The sequence below is a fragment of the Pogona vitticeps genome, chromosome 1 (genome assembly GCF_051106095.1).
Source record: "Pogona vitticeps strain Pit_001003342236 chromosome 1, PviZW2.1, whole genome shotgun sequence".
NCBI lineage: Eukaryota > Metazoa > Chordata > Lepidosauria > Squamata > Agamidae > Pogona > Pogona vitticeps.
Genome location: NC_135783.1, coordinates 200,970,613 through 200,986,886, shown reverse-complemented (window position 1 = coordinate 200,986,886; position 16,274 = coordinate 200,970,613). Strand labels below are relative to the sequence as shown.

The 16,274-nt window shown below is 44.6% G+C and overlaps 1 protein-coding gene across 2 annotated transcripts in view; it reads right to left on the bottom strand.

Moving 5' to 3' along the window:
* Positions 1-16,274, bottom strand: part of WIPF1 (WAS/WASL interacting protein family member 1) — a 97,146-nt gene that overhangs the window by 41,021 nt on the left and 39,851 nt on the right. The gene's annotated exons all lie outside the window — the stretch shown is intronic.

Below are 16,274 nucleotides of genomic sequence, written 5' to 3'. Positions count from 1 at the left end.
TAAACCTTATTCCTTTATTTGTTAAAAATCCATTCCTGGTCTGTGTGACTCCTTACAGGGAATGGTTGGTGGCAGCTTAGTGAAACTGTGGCATATCCCAGTAGGTCTGGGGTTGTCACACCAACAACATCTGGTTGGCCACACATTCACCACCACCAATAAATAGCCTCAAGTTTCCATTAAGGGGCAATGTTTCGCATGTGGGAAGTCTATCATATGCCTTCACAATGGTGTAGAGGAGATCCCCAAAACACACATTCATGTTGCAGGAGAAGAGATGTTGGCTGAACATAATCTACAAGCGGAGGCAGCTTCCTGTTCCACAGAGGTCTCCAAACAGAGGATGGACAGCCCTCTATTAGGGATGCTCCAGCTCTGGATGTCCTGCATTGAGCAGGTGGTTGGACAGACAGCCCAACAGGCCTTCTTCAACTCTATAGTTCTATGAAATGGCAAGCTCAACGAGTCCATAGATGTTTAATGCACTGCAAAATTAGCACTCGTTGGGTTGTTAAAGCCCACAGCGGCACACACAGCATGCTAGTAAACGATATAACTACCTATTTACATGCACAATTAAAACTCCAACAGATACGATGACTAGGGAATATAAGAAACAGCAGATCCTGTTCTTTATTAGTATCAAGAGCACACTTTTGCTCTCCTGCAAGAATGCTATAGCAGGCGAAGCAAAACAGACCAACCTTCTCCCCAGATATGCTCCAGCTGTGACCTTGTATTGGGGAGCTCAAATTGAAGCACAAGTTACTACTTCCCATGCAATATAGGGCTAAAATTTAAAGGGAGAACCTATGGCCTTGGGCCCCCACGTCAGTGACATCTAGTCTCAGTTTGCTCTTTTGACAACGTTCATACAAATAGGAGCTCTGCAGCCTATATTGCATGTAAAATGCCACTTCTGGGTATTCTAGAATTGGTTCCCATAGAGCCCAGGCTGTGTGCTTACTGGCCCTAATCCTGAGTTTGCAGGGTGGGGAAATGACTTATTCTATTATTGCAACATCAGAATCCTCCAGCCAGTATGCTAGTTGGAGTATTCAGGGAATGTCAGGCCAAAAAAGTATTTTTTTCAAGCTCAGTTCCAATTTAACACAAGGCAGGAAGGAAGCACTCACTGCAGTCCCAGACGACACATGGGAAGTTGCGGACTCCAGCCAAACTATTCACGTTCTCCAGCCACTCTATCAGAGATAGGGAATCTGTGCTCCTCAAGAGGTTTCAGCCTGCACCTCCCATTGGTTCCCAACCTTGGATGACCCAGGTGTTCTTGGACTGCAACTCCCAGAAACCTCAGCCTGCACAGCCTGCAGTGAAGGCTTCTGAGAGTTGCAGTCTGAGAATACCTGGGTTACCCAAGGTTGGGAACCACTGTCCTCGTCCAACATGACCAATGATAAAGGGATTATGGGTGCTGCTCTAAGAGAGAAAAATCACCTTTCTAAAGAGCAAGAAATAAAATCAAGAAGGGCTCAGAACAAAGGCATGGACCCATTGTAAGCCAACTATTCACACCCGGGATGGGAACCCTTAAGCTGTCCAGATGTTTTGGGCTGCCAGTCCCACGGTCCATTGTCGTTGGCCATGCTGAGTCAATTTGATGGGAACTGTAGGCAAACAGATAAAGGGCCAAAGACTCCCCACTCCTGGGCTGCTCAGATTGCATCTGACAATATGCTTGGGAATGCCTATCCCCTCCTGTGTGCCTGCCTTGTCTTGCTCATACACAGCAGGACTGAATGTAAATCCATATGCCCAGAAGAAAAATCTCTGATTTTGCCCTTTGTTTTGATGTGTGCAGAGATGTGTGTGTACACATATGGGGACCCATACAAAGCAAGTGTGCAAGCAGATGATAGATAGCAGGGATGCTGGCAAGTCTTTGATATCAAGTCCCAACTCCAGTTGCATCTTACTTTAGCACAGTAAGGCACAACTAGAGTAAGTCCATTGGAATCAATGAAACCTATTGAGTTGTCTCATGAAATCTCCACTACTCTAGTACAACTCACTACAACAAGCAACAGCATTTCAGACATTGTGTTCCAGGTTCTTAGTTTGGATAAAAAAATTTGATAATGAAGCCCTTTCAACAATTTCTCTTCTGCATACATCTTGTTCAGTCAAGAATTACTCAACTGTGATTTTTTAATGACTTTGTAATGTGGGAGGGGGGGAACCCTATGAAACTTTTTATTCAGCAATACAGCAAGGAAAATATACTTTCCTTAGCTAGTGGACATCAGAAAAACAAGAAAGTAATATGCAGGGAAAAATCACCATAGAAGCCACAGCCTCTGCTGTTAATTACTTCATTTTTTGTGTTGTTGAACTTTGCTGCCAGGGAAATGGAACTTGTGGGATATTATGGCCGCAGTGCTAGAACAACTTGACTGTACCTATCAACTGAGGAATGAAACTGCCTTTACCAACTTCAGAGTGAAGCCATGTCCTCAGCTGACCCTCACAGCAATTATGGACTATTGACCACAGGAAGATCATGCAAGCTTCAGATCTCCCCCCCATTCCACAATGTTTGCCAAATATTAGGGATAACTGAAACCACATTTTAAGTCATTTTTCCAAAACATTTCACTTTTTTAAAAAAGTCAAATCTCCTTGTTTGTAGGTTTTACTCCCAGTCATTTTCCACTCTGATTCCGATTCAGTTCTCAGACTGCAGTCTGGGGGGAAATCCACTGCCTGTAGAAATGCAAAAGCCTTTTAGGAGGAGGCCCTTTTCAGGAATAGGGTGACAGCCTTAAAAAAAAAAAGAACATGCCAGTGAAGGCTGAGCATGCACGGTACTTACAGAAAGGAGACTGGTGGGAAACAGATGCACTCGAGGGAGTGATGGAATGGAGGGGTTGAAAAAGATGAGACACGAATACAAGGGGGACTTATGGAGTTATCAGTTCATGGTGGTTGAAATCCTGTTGTTTAGTATAGCACAGTGGTTCTCAAACTGGAGTCCCCTTATGTTCTTGGAAGCCTTCACCACTAGCTGTGCTGGCCAGGATTTCTGGGAGTTGCAGTCCAAGAACATCTGGGGACCCAAGTTTGAGACCACTGTTTTAGTATAGCACAGTGGTCCCCAACCTTGGGTCCCCAGATGTTCTTAGACTGCAACTCCCAGAAGCCCTATGTAGCACAGCTAGTGGTGAAGGCTTCTCGGAGTTGCAGTCTAACAACATCTCGAGATTCAAGGTTGGGAATCAGTGGTGTAGCAAGTTGCAAGTAGAGTAACAACTCTGGGATCAATGGAACCTATGGAGGAGTTTACTTATTTTATTAAAAATATTTTTACTCCACATTTCTCCTTAAAAAGGACTCAAGGTGCTTTGCATCATTAAAAGCACAATATTAAAATCTAAAAACAGTGCGTTGTTCAAATATTAAAGAAGAATTAATAACATTGTATTAAAATGCTAGGTAAAGGCATTATGAAAACAGATTTGGAAGCAACAAAATATAAACTGTTCTGTTTATTGTCAGCTTTAGAGAGTCAGTCACTAAGGAAAAGCCTGCTTGAAGGGAAATGTCATCACCTGGTAGCAGAAGGACAGCTGAAATGGGGTCAGCCTGGCCTACCCCATGGAGTCAACAGGCTTAGTCTGGTGCAACTGACCTCTCTAAGCAACAGAATATCAACCACCCAGAAATTATACACAGCCTCAGGAACATAAGTAAGATGTGACCTCAGAAACCATTCAAAAACCCAAGATTTTAATATATAGTGGTGCCCCGCATGACTATGATAATCCGTTCCATGAAAATCGCTGTTTAGCAAAATCATTGTCATGCGAAAACCATTTCCCCATTGGAATGCATTGAAACCCATTTAATGCATTCCAATGGGAAAAATACCTTGTCGGTTTGCGAAGATCGCCCATAGGGTAGCCATTTCGCGAGCGCCGATCAGCTGTAAAAATCATCGGCTTGTGAAGCACAGGTCCCAAAAACATAGGGAAGCCATTTTGCGAAGCCACCAATCAGCTGTAAAAATTGTCGGCTTGTGAAGAAACGGTCTGCGAAGCACAGACCAAATCATCGTTCAGCGAAAATTGCCCATTGGAATGACTGTTTTGCGAATCACTATAGCAATCGCAAAAAGTCATTGTTATGCAGATTCGTTATTTAGCGGGGTCGTCGTCTTGCGAGGTACCACTGTATAATGTGAGCACCATCTCTGAACTGTTCCACCCCCAAAAGGCAGCAGCAGAGAAACAAGTTCCACTTGTTTGAAATATAGTTCCAATTTCATGTCCAACATTTTCACACACACACAAAAACAACCCTACTAGCCAGTAGCTTATTGGTAGTCTCAAGACCCATTGACTCAGTGGGATTTATACAAGTGTTTACTTACTTTTCAGCATTTGATTTAATGGGTCTGCCTTAGTTGGGATGAGCAGTAGGATATTGGCCTATGACTACTCCCACACAGCATGCCAGAACAGGGCTATGGCTGGGACCAAGTGCCAGATGGCAGTCATGTTATCTTGGCACCCAAGGCAGATATGTTCACAAATAACTCTTCAATGGCAGCAAAAACTCAAATACTGTATTTAAATAATTCACAGTACAGTGGTGCCTCGCTAGACAGTTACCCCGCATGACAGTTTTTTCACTAGACATTGACTTTTTGCGATCACTATAGCGATTCACAAAACAGTGATTCCTATGGGGGAATTTCGCTGGACAATGTTTGGTTCCTGCTTCGCAAACCAATTTTCGCTAGACAACGATTTTGACAGCTCCCTCCATGCTCGCAAAACGGGTGTTTTTGGGACCTAAGCTTCGCAAGACAGCTACGTATTTAAACAGCTGATTGGCGGTTCACAAAGCGGCTTTCCTGTGGCCGATCTTCGCTAGGCAACGACGATTCTTCCCCATTGGAACGCGTTAAACAGGTTTCAATGCATTCCAATAGGGAAATGTTTTTTGCTAGACAATGATTTCGCTAAACAGCAATTTCAGTGGAACGGATTATCATCATCTAGCGAGGCACCACTGTAGCTTTTGTTTGCCTCATAGCAAGGCCTGGGTCGACAAATGACATCCCACACAATACGTTTGGATAGTTTGCCAGATTATGAATAGGTTAAAACCTTTTGCTCAGGCAGTCCCACTGAATTCAGTCGGCTCATACTCCTACTCTCCAAAGGGGAAAGTAGCTATATTTCCCTTTGAAAACTAGATTGTTACTAGATAGTATAACTTTAGTCCCATGACTATATTTAGACCACAACTCCCAGAAGTCTTACCTCATGCAACTAAGAGTCTGTAGAATTTCTCAGGGTTTCTGGGAGTTAAAGACCACAACAAGAAGCCCAAAATGAGGAACCATTATTCTAAAAAGAACCGATGAGCTACTTCCAGTTATACTTCCTTAGCAAAACACTACAAGATGCCTTGATTAAAAGTATAGGCCTTGGCATGAACTTTGATTAGAGCCTCTATGACCAAACTGGAATATTCATTCCAGCAAGAATTAGTCACTACAATCTCAGTAGCTGACTGGGGGTTAGAAATCAAGGGGCTCTAGTCAAAACTGAAATCAAGACTATACTTTCAATGAACAGGTTGAAGAAGAAGAACCGTTATGGTCAGTCACCTCTTTATACAGCAGTGCTTCTCCCACCCTGGGCCTCTTGATGGTGTTGGATTGTAAATCCCAAAATCCTGAGAAACACACAACTTCTTGGCTCCTGAATATTGCAGTGCATGTACATTTACTGTATTGGGTTGAGGTTGAGTGACCTAGTATAATTCTAATTTCAAAATAGAAATACAGTGTAGATGTAATTTTTCCTTTGGGGAGTATGGACTGACATGTGCTCTCTGCGGAGGGTATTATGTCTTTCTTTTTTTAAAAAAAACATGATTTTTAGAGGCCTTTTTGTGGTGTTGGCTCCAAAAATAATACAATTAATGCTAATGCATTAATTATAACATGTCATTTCCAAGCTCTGTCAGACTGTTTTTCTGTTCCCTAGGCATGTGAATCTAATTTTAATTCAAATAGAGTTTTTTGGGGGGGGAGAAAAGATGAGCATCAGAAGTCACAAGTCTGGGAAAACATAGGCATAGAAATAGTTTAATACAAGCAAAAAAAATTACTTGTTTCCTGTATAGCTTCAGCACCTGCTAAAAACCACAAGCACAGAATGAAAAAGCCCCTCCTCTCGAAACTTTACATTTTATTCCAAATGTCAGCTAAACTGCCAAGTCTTATAATGTGGATGTGTAATGCTGCCAGTTGGGATATTTTGCCTGTAGGAAGAAAGGACAAATTTGTTTGAAGCTTGTCCATGACTTGACTTAACTTTCTGTTTATTGAATTTCAGTCCCTAATACATTGGAAAACTGCAATTCCAAACGTCATGGGGTGGGGGTGGGGGAAGGAAACGCCTCCTTCTCACTGTAATAAACCTGGAATCCTGATTCTTTCACAAGATTTGTGCTCATGCATCTGTGCCAGTTTATACCTTTGCTGAAATCCTGTTGCTTAGCCTAGCAAGTCGTACTAGAATAGGTCCACTGGATCAATGGTGAGTCAACTCCTCCAGAAGTGGCATTGATTCAAATCAGCCTACTCTAGCTGCAACTTACTGTAGCAACTAGAGTAGGCCCCATTGGAATCAATGGAATTTCTGGAGGAATTGACTCTACAACAACTTATTATGAGAAGCAACAGGATTTCAGCCATTGTTTCTCAGATTCTTAGTTTAGATCAGGGGTGTCCAACCTTTCACCTTCCCTGAGCTACATTAGAAGATGAAAATTTGGTTTGGGCCGCATGGGGGGGGCAGCCCTAGCCGTCCTCTGCAGCCCCGCTCCAAACGCGCTTACCGGCAGCTGCAATCTCAGACAGCAGAGGCTGCCAGCTTCAACTCCGGTGGCTTTATGGGGCTGGGAGGGGGTCCACCTATTGATGGGGACGGCGCAATGCAGTCACACAGCCCCCCTCTCCCCTCCCCTCCCACTCCTTCCTCCCCTCCCATCGTCGTGACGTGCCCCAGCCGCACGCCGGCAGTGTAACTTGAAACTTTGGAATTTCTTTTTAAAAAATTGCACTGGGCCGCATTATGAGCCGATCTGGGCCGCATGCGGCCCTCAGGCCTCAGGTTGGACAAGCCTGGTTTAGATGATAATAAAGCCCTTTCCACAATTGCTATTCTCTACACATCTCATTCAGTGGAAAGTCAAGAATTACTCAACTGTGATTTTTTAAAGACTTTGTAATGTGGGAGGGGATACCCTATGAAACTTTTACTTCATTAATACAGCAAAGGAAATATACTTTCCCAAGTTAGTAGTCAGCAGAAAAAAAACAAGTAAGTAACATGCAGGCACAAAAAAGCTAAAATGTTAGCCAAGTATTTAAAATGGTTTTTTTCCCCGTTGTCTAAGACCATACATAAGTTTCTATGTGAAAGAAAAAAACCAAAGGATTTTGGAGCCTGCCTACTAGCAACTGAAACTATCCCACAGAGTTGCAGAGTGCATAATAAAAGAGATATAATCATGTAGAAATGCAAAATACATCAACAGTATCTGACCAAACACAACCAAACTCTCTTGGTGTCAGATACAGTGGACCCTCGACTTACAGACGGCTCGACTCACAGACTTTTCAAGTTACAGACTACTCTGGCCACAAAATTTAGGTTCAACTTGCAGCCAGAGAATCGACCTACAGACCAGAAGAAAACCAAAATGGAACAAAAATGGCCGGTTACGGGATTAATCGGTTTTCAATGCATTGTAGGTCAATGCAGACTCGACCTACAGACTTTTTGACCTGCAGCCACCATTCCAATACTGATTACTTCCGTAAGTAGAGGGTCCATTGTACTACTTTACACTCTTAAGTGCAGTTATCTTTGATGAGAAATCTAATATGTGCCCTGAACTGGCTGAAAGCCTTTGCTCGTACTCTGGCAGCCTGGGCAAGAGCTGGGGATGGGATGGTGAAGATCAGCCCCCTGGAATGCTCCTGTTGCAAGAATAAGAGCCTCTCTTGCTTAACAACAATTAAAACCCTCTGGAGTAAACAAAATTATTAAAGTGAAAACTATGACAGGAAAGGGGAGTGCCCCAAGAGCCACTCTCCACTTGGGGGGTAAGCACCAATGGGTATGTGCTCATGGGGACACTCCAAAATAACAGAAACCACAACCCAAAGCTTTTAAAAGTCAACAAAAACAGTGTACACTTAATGCCTCGATGGAAAATGTTCCTTGGTTCTTGGTCCTCAAAGTAGCTTTTGTTCAGCCACGCCTGTAGAAAGGCTGAGGACGCCTTACCCAGCAATCAGAAGCTCTAGGAACCCTGGCTAAAATCCTGTGGATAAGTGGATCATGGCCTTAAACCAGGGATCGACCAATGAGTTTCCATCTGGAATCTCTTACACCGCTGTTTCACACATAATTCTGTGCCGTCTGCTTCCCTATTCAGCTGCCGACCTTCAAAGGCAGATTGAAAAATTTAAACCCAAGAGTGGTTGTTGAGGCAAGGCAGCCAGGAAGAGTAGGCACAGCAACAGGAAAAACATACTCATGGCCAAACTAGGAGCAAATGCTAGAGAGCAAAAACTTTTTAGAAGAGGCAATTGGGAGAAGCATCGTATTATCCACAATGAATGTTAGTAATGTTTGTATGGGACTTTAGGACAGGAGACCTACTGAAACAAAAAAGAGATTGAATTACCTCTGTAGTGGTTTGTTATCACACAGTATGTGTGAACTGATCTGCTGTAGTTTCAGGATTTTTGTATGATCAGTAACAGGAAAGGACAATGTTCTCTCATCATCACCATTATCTTAGACCTGCAGAGCTGGAAGGGACCCTGTGGATCATTGAGTCCATCCTCTGTCCAGGGAGGCAGAGTGAGGAATTGAACTCTCAGCCTAGATACCTAAACCACTCAGCCTGTCCTGCAGTTCTTAACAATGTAGTTGCCACTGCCAGTATTTTCTGAGTGCAGTTTCTCTGCACTTCTGCTGCCTGCAGCTGCACGCCATGACCACATGTATTACATAACTCTGATGAAACAGGTTTTACAGATCATGAAAATTCAGGCTATAATATTCCTGTCGATTTATACGGTGCTACAGGATACTCTGTTGTTAAATAACGGTTCCTGTGATGATCAGGAATCGGATGCTTGTATCAAACACTGGTACAACTTTTTTTTTTTGAAAAAAATATGTATGCAAATATTTCTAATTTGTCCTAAATCATCAGCTATCAGGTGGCATGCAATAATCATCTTAAAACAATGTAAAACACTGCAAACTTTTAAAATCACACAAACAGCCTGGTTTTAAGTTGGCGCCATAAGCACGACAATGTGCACTCTAGCCACACCAGAACTAAAATGCCGATAGCTGTGAAAAACCTCTCCTCAGTCTAACTGGTCCAAAGAAGGGGATACAGAGGACCCTTCCACCTCCCAACAGATCGTAGTGACCAGGCAAGTATATAAATAAATCTAGGTCTCAAGATATCTGGGCCTTTGAAAATCATCACCTCCTCACAGAAGCTTAGCTGCTCTGTATCTCTCTAGCTCCAGCCTCCACGTCATCTTCTAGAGCAGTCCTACAAAAAGCACATTTAAGTAATCTATGCAGGCAATCACCTGTTTATTACTGCATAACAGATTTCACTATATCATCCGTTATGCTGTTAGCTGGTGACTCAGCTAAAGTTGGCCTCAGGTATTCCGGCCACCAAATTCACTTAGGCCTGCAGTGACAGAGATGGATCCAGGAAACTACCTGCAAGCTAAGTACCTGGTCCTTCAGGGAGAAGGCAGTAGGGATGGGGTTTTCAGAATTAAAGGACTCCCGGTCCTATCGCTGGGCAGGCATCCACAAGGTAGAGGAGTTCCCATCACCTCCCATGATGCTTGCACATGCCCTTGCAAGAGTACCCCTCCACACAGTGGAAGTCTGAGGATTCCCTGCAACTAAGGTGCCTGGGGGAATGAGTACCGACAGAGCCAGCCACTGTACGGAACATGTTCCCCCCTGCGCTTTTGTGAATCCCAGGGAATCCTCGGGACTCACATGGTATAGAAGGGCATTTTAGCTGTGTGGGGATGGCATGGAGGCAAGGGGGTTCCTCTACCTCCTAGCAGCAGCTTCACGTGGAACAAGTCAGTCACATAATTCTTGGAAGCAACAATCTCTGAACCATAGATATTTTTTTAAAATGACTAATTCAATTTAAAAAAAAATCCCCACCTATGTTAGTTTCTCTTTCCCTTCTACTTAGCCTGAATGATTTCTCTGTTCTTCCATGTCCAGAGAACTCAGTATATGTAATTTTTTGCTCTTTTCCTAGACTCCCTTCATTTTCAGCTGGGAAATAAATTCCCCCTTCTTTTTCCCCCAATAACTTTTTGTTTTTTAAAAACATTTCTGCATAATCCTCTTCTTGCTTCTTCCTTTTCGCCTCTGCCACAATACCCTGACCACCCCACTTCCTCTTATTAGCTAACTTCTCCGTTTTTCTCATCAGGCAACATTGTTCGGTTTCAAAATAAGCTGCTCATGCACTGGTTTTGCCTTTGAATGAGTTCTGAATGCTCAAATGAAGTCATTAAAAAAAATTAATTTTCCTGTTCATTTCTATGCTTCATACAGGACCCCATTCCAGCTCTGCCCCCAAATTAGCAGCCTGTTAACAATGTGAGAAAGTTGGCAGCCAAGGAGTCAGCTGGTTAGTCACGTCAAATCAACCACCAGGATCGTGTCTAAGTTTTACCTAGCTAGAGTAAAGTTTGCTAGAAGAACAATCTTCGCTGACCAGATAAGCGAAACTCCCAACCAGCAGGCGGAATTTTTCCGTATAGTACGCGATCTATCCGGAGTTGGCCACAGTGAGAGGCCTCCCTCTTCTATTTCCTGTGACCAGTGTGTGGCATTATTAAAATCTAAAGTGGAGACCTTCCGCCGGGGCCTTGATCCTTTTTTACAGACAGCAGATCGAGCTGAGATGTCCAGTGCATCGTCTTGCCCGGCGAGGTTAACTTGCTTTCAACCTGTGACGTCTAATGAGGTGGACAGGGTTCTTGCGTGCTGTTCTGCCACCACCACCTCACCTATAAACTCTTGCCTGGCCTGGCTCATCAAAGCAGCCAAGCCAGTAACAACAGAATGGGCCACCACAATAATTAGCGGGTCTCTCTAGGAGGGCATGGTTCCCCCTGCCCTCAAGGAGACACTCATTAGACCCATTAGAAAGAAACCTAATTTGGCAGCAGATGAAATTGGGAACTATAGGCCCATCGCCAATGTTTCTTTCTTGAGTAAAGCGGTCAAGAGGGTGGTGGCTGATCAGCTCCTGGAGGAAACTGACGCCCTTGGTCTGTTCCCGTCGGGCTTCAGGCCATGGCATGGTAGAAAAACAGCATTAGTCACCCCGCAGGATGACCTCCTGAGTGAGGCCGCCAGGGGCAATATGTCCTTGTTGATCCTCCTCGATATCTCATTGGCCTTTGATACCATTGACCACAGTATCCTCCTGGGGAGGCTCTCCGAGCTGGGGATTGGTTGCCTCACTTTGGCATGTCTCTGTTCCTTCTTGGGGGACCGTCCCCAGACAGTACAGCTTGGCGAGATGACTTCCACCCTGTAGATCCTCAGTTGTGGGGTTCCATCTTTCCAATGACATTTAATATCTATATGAGGCTGCTGGTTGAGGTCATCCTACTGCAGTGGATGCTGTTCCTACCCTTGAACGCTGCTTGGGGACCATTCTGGAGTGGATGAGGGCAAATGGACTGAGGTTGAATCCGGACAAGACAGAAATCTTGCACATGGGTGACCCTGGCATCAGTGAGTTGGGAAACCCTCTCCCTTGGAGGAGTGACTCTTCCCACGAAGAGTGAGGTTCGCAGCTTGGGCATCTGCCTGGACCCGGATCTCACCATGGAAACCCAGGTGGCATCTGTGGTCCGGGCAGCCCATTTCCATCTTCAGAGGATTGCCCAGCTGCGTCCCTAACTAGACGTGTGGGCACTCATGATGCTGATTCATGCCCTCATAATCTCAAGAACAGACTACTGCAGTGCTCTCTACGTGGAGCTACCCTTGAGGCTGATGAGGACACTTCAATTGGTCCAGAATCTGGTGGCCAGATTAATAACTGGGGTGAAGAAATTTCCAGCAGATTTCCCCCACTCTGTCTGCCCTTTATTGGCTACCGGTTGGTTTCTGCATCGACTTCAAGGTTATGATGATAACATTCAAAGCCTTTAATGGTTTAGGACATCGGTACCTATCAGAATGCCTGCTCCCAGCCAGGTCTGTCCATAACACCTGTTCTTCACAGGCAGGGCAGTTGAGGGTCTTGACCCCAAAGGAGGCCTGGAGGGAAAGAACAAGAAACAGGGCCTTCTCAGCAGTTGCCCCCCCACCTATGGAACAACCTGCCTATTGAGATCCGCCTGGCACCCTCGACTGGATGGGTTCAAAAGAGCATTGAAGACCTGGCTCTTCTGCCAGGCTTTCCCAGAGCATTAAGATCTTGGCCTCCCTTTTACCATCCTTTTTGACATCCTCTCCATCACCCCTTTTTACCGTCTTTATTGCCATCTCTTTTAATTTACCCTATTTGGTTATGTATTAATTTTTTATTGTGTTTTAATATTGTTGCTGATATCATTGTTAGCCGCCCAGAGTGGCCTGGGATTCTGACTCTTCTCATATGTTCACAGTGCCACACAGCCCTTTCCTTTAAGAGAAGGAAATGAATGGCCCAGGATCTCAGAGGATTAAGGATTATGACAGCTGTCTCCCTTGCACTGCTTGTGTCACTCTGCCAAACAACAGGGCCGGCTGCTCCTTTGTGAAATTAGGCCACAATCTCTCTTGCTGCTTCGTTTATTCTTCTTGCAGTCCATGGATGCCTGAGTGGCTTATTTGGGCTCAATTCCCTTTTGCTATCTTGCCTTTTGGACCACCTGCATAAGCCCACCCCGATTCTCCCCCTCACTGCACACAGCCCTTCAGTCTAAGGGTGCTACACACAGTTGTAGCAGCTTCAGTCCATGGCTCCATCCTATGGAGTGCTGGGATATGTACTTTCATGAGGGACTCAGACTTCTTTGCAGCCCACCTGAACTACTGCAGAGGTTTCTAAGTCCCTCATCAAGCTATACATCCCAGATGTCTATAGGATGGAGTTATAACAATTAAAGTGGGATCAAATTGCTAAATGTGCAGTGTAGCTATACCTGCTGTGGGGTTTATTCAGAGTTCTGTCTCTAATGGCTCCCCTATAAATCCCTAAAAAACTTGGGCCCAAGCTATTGAAGGAACCATATTGCCACCTCTAAGCTGCCCCACATTTTAAGATCTTGGTTCCACAACCCTCACAGGCACCGTTGATGCAGATATGAGAGAGGTCGGTTTGATGGCTCCCTTCCACAGATAACCAGGTTGGCCCTTTTCCTGCTGTCTTTCCGCTGGTAGGCAAAGATGTGTCTTTTCAGGTCAGCTTTAAGTAAGTCAATTGCTGCTAAAGAAAGGATTTTAGTAGGGGAAATGTATTCTTTATCTTTTAAATATGGTTTTAGATTGTTTTAAATGAGTTTTTCCCCTGTACGTACTTGTTAATGGTATACTGTATATGATTAATTGCTTTTTAATTTTATAATTTGTTACATTTTAAATTGTTTTAATACTTTTTTGGAAAACTCTTTTTAAGCCACGTTGAGCCTCTCTGTTGGGAGAAAGGCTAAATGGATGGATAGATAGACAGACAGATTTTGCCTCAACTCTTTTTCTCCTTTGCCTCTTGCTCCTTCACCTAACTTTCATCCTGTCTACTCTGCATCCTTGATTCAGCTACATTGTCTCTGAGGTCAAACACCCTTCCACTCTTGAAGAAAAATGTGACAAAGCTGCTGTTGTTATTTAAGTCTGGGAGAGGCTTAAATTGCATCCCAGTTGACATTTTTCACTCTCCTCATAGGAGCTACACTGTGTTTTAACTACAGTAGTGCCTCGCTTAACGACGTTAATTCGTTCCAGCGAAATCGCTGTAGAGCAAAAACGTCGTAAAGCAAAATTTAAAAACCCATTGAAACGTATTAAAACCCGGTTAAAGCATTCCAATGGGCTAAAAACTCACTGTCCAGCGAAGATCCTCCATATGGCGGCCATTTTCAGTGCCTGTATAGTGAGGAATCCGTCCCTAAGCACAGCGGGGAACCAGTTTGAGCACCCGGTGGCCATTTTGAAAACCTGACGATCAGCTGTTTTGATCGTTGTAATGCGAAGAATCAGTTCCCGAAGCAGGGAACCGATCTTTGCAAAGCGAAAAAAACCCATTTAGACCAATTGCAATCGCAAAAACATCGTTGTGAAGCGGATTTGTTGTAATGCGGGGTGTCACATACAGCACTGATGGTACCTGTCTGTCATGGGTTTGGAGGGAAAGTTCCATCCTATGGGGAGTGGAAGGCGGGACATCAGGGGGAGGAGCTGTACTGTGTATATATTTGGAGCTTGTGTGGAGAGTGAGGAGTTGGAGTCTGTGTGTCAGACTGGGTACAACTGTGTGTCAGTTAGTACATACCTGATAGGTTCAGGTTTCTATATAGGTAGCCAGAACTGATAGGTTCAGGGTCTGTGCTTTACTTTAAAGGGTTCTGTGGGAACCAAACTGTTATATGTATATGTTTGGGACTTTGCCACGTTACAGTATCTTATTTACTTGATCTTTTTATTTACCCTGTTTGTTATTTAAATAAACCTTGTTCTTTTGTTTAGTAAAATCCATTCCTGGTCTGTGTGACTCCTTATAGGGAATGGTTGGTGGCAGCTTAATTAAAGGGTGGTATACTCCAGTAGGTCTGGGGTTGTCACATTGATTGGTGTCCAGCGTGTGGGATACGACTGGTCCAGCAAAGCCTTGGCAAGTGTGCCCAGAGCAAGGGGGGTCTAGTCAGGGAAAATCTGAGAGCGCGTAGGTAATCTTCTAGGCTTACCTCACGGGGAGGTAGGCTAGTGGAAGAACGTGCACACTCAGATTGGGGACTAGATTAGGGAGCTCTGAGGCAACCAGTTTTGGCAGGAAAGGGCTGAGGCAAAGCTGTGTGAAGTAACAGTGATCTAGCCTGTCTGCTGAGAGGCCTAGCAGAGGGGGTGGATTCTGCCTGGCAACAGTTGCAAGTTGGTGCTGAAGGAACAGCAGCAATCTATAGAAGGCTGTTTCTGAGGCAAAAGAAAAAAAGTCGTTGCTTTATTTTGAGGCTTGACTTTTGAAGGCAGCCTGTTCTGGGGAGATTATGCCCTTGACTCGAAGCCAAATGGCAGAAATGGGGGATGAGAGCACGGGAGAACTGACCCCAGAACTCAGAAAAATGCTCCGAGCCCAACTGCATGAACTGAGGGTGAGGGAACTGGCGTTTGAAAGGGAAGTGAAACAGAGACTGTTGGAAGTAGACAAAATGGTGTTTGAGCTGAAGAAGATGGAAATAATGAGTAGAAATAGGAATAACAATAATGGTGAAGGGAAGCCCTCAGACATGAAACCACAAAGACCTCAGATTTTGGAGGGAAAACCAAAACCAGAGGAGAAAGACTCCAAGTACAGCAGAAAATGTTATTTCTGTCAGGGAAAGGGCCATCTAATCTCAGGGTGTGAGAAATGGAAGCAGCTAAAGGGAAATTTGCCTCATGATTTGAGTGGAACCAAGCCAAAAGCTGTGTTATGTGTCCAGAAAGAGCAAAGCTCCTTGCCACTGAGGGAGCCTGTTGCCATGGCTACTCAATCTGGAACAGATACATCTGCTGATCAGGCTGGGGAAAATGGTCCTCTTGTGGAGGTCAAGCGCTGCTTACTAGTGAGAACAGATTCACAATTGGTTGAGACCGCAGGGGTGGACGTAGGAATACTTGACCATCAGTATAGGGGGCTAAGGGATACGTGTTCCCAGGTGACCCTGTGCCATCCAGACATTATTCCTAGGAAGTATATAATCCCAAATAAGAGCCTGAAGGTGGCAGGGATTGAGGGGCAGGTGATCTCACTGCCAGTAGCTGAGGTACCTGTGAGCTTTCAAGGCTGGAGGGGAGTTTGGCGGCTAGCGATTTCATCGACTCTGCCAGCAGCCGTGCTCGTGGGAAATGACCTGGCTGAACATGTGAAATGGGTGCTAGTGATTACACGCTCACAAGCTACCACGGGGACAGTTCAGGGGGGTACTGAAGGGCCCGAGGCGGAAGCAGATGAGG